Source organism: Seriola dumerili, unplaced genomic scaffold (assembly GCF_002260705.1).
Source record: "Seriola dumerili isolate Sdu_G_001 unplaced genomic scaffold, Sdu_1.0 BDQW01002325.1, whole genome shotgun sequence".
In the NCBI taxonomy this organism is placed as follows: Eukaryota; Metazoa; Chordata; class Actinopteri; order Carangiformes; family Carangidae; genus Seriola; species Seriola dumerili.
The window spans coordinates 1-937 of NW_019176580.1; the positions used below are offsets into that span (position 1 = coordinate 1).

General features: G+C 40.8%; 1 pseudogene; it reads left to right on the forward strand.

Moving 5' to 3' along the window:
* Positions 1-6: 6 nt before the first annotated feature.
* LOC111239362 lies at positions 7-874 on the forward strand (annotated as a pseudogene).
* The last annotated feature ends 63 nt before the right edge of the window (positions 875-937 follow it).

A 937-nucleotide genomic window follows, 5' to 3' on the forward strand; every position in this document is an offset into this window, starting at 1 on the left:
GGAGACAATGTGACTTTGCAATGTTTCTATGAAGGTAATGCTGCAGTGATGTTATACTGGTATAAACAAACTCCGGGAAAGAAACCAAAGCGCATCTCTTCCTTCTATAAACATGACAAAAGTGGCAGTCTTATTGACGGATTCAAAAACTTTTCACGGTTTTCAGTCGAGATTATTCACGGTAAGAACCACCTGACAATCTCGGATTTACACATTTCAGACTCAGCGACTTACTACTGCTTAAGTTACTCTGCAAACAAGTTTGAATTTACAGAGGGTGTTACTGTCAGTGTAAAGGGTTCAGGATTGAAGATCCAGGCTTTTGTGAATCAGTCAGGGTCTGAGACCATCCAGCCAGGAGGCTCTGTGACTCTCAGCTGTACAGTACACACTGGGACCTGTGATGGAGAACACAGTGTTTACTTGTTCAAAGACTCTGAAGAATCTCATCCAGGACTCATTTACACTCATGGAGACAGGAATGATCAGTGTGAGAGGAAACCTGAGACACAAACACAAACCTGTGTCTACAACTTGCCCATGAAGAGCCTGAATCTTTCTAACGATGGGACTTANATGGGACTTATTGTGCTGTTGTCTCATGTGGACACATTCTGTTTGGAAACCAGAAAAAGTTGGACTCAGCAGGTAAGTAACAAGATAACAGTGGTTTCATATATACTCTATATGCTATGATCACTCCTGACTCAATTTTCTAAAGCTCTGTAATGTCTCTTACTGTGTGTATCTGCAGATAAGGATGACTCATTTGTCTTGGTGTATTTGTTGAGTGGAGCTTTGGCATTCACCACCATCCTGGCTGTTTTGCTATCATATGCAGCATATAGATTGAACAAAAGCTGTCATCGTACAGGTAGGCAAACTGTCAATTTTTACCTTTGATAGTGTGTTTTAATGTAGTTAATACTGGAGGTAA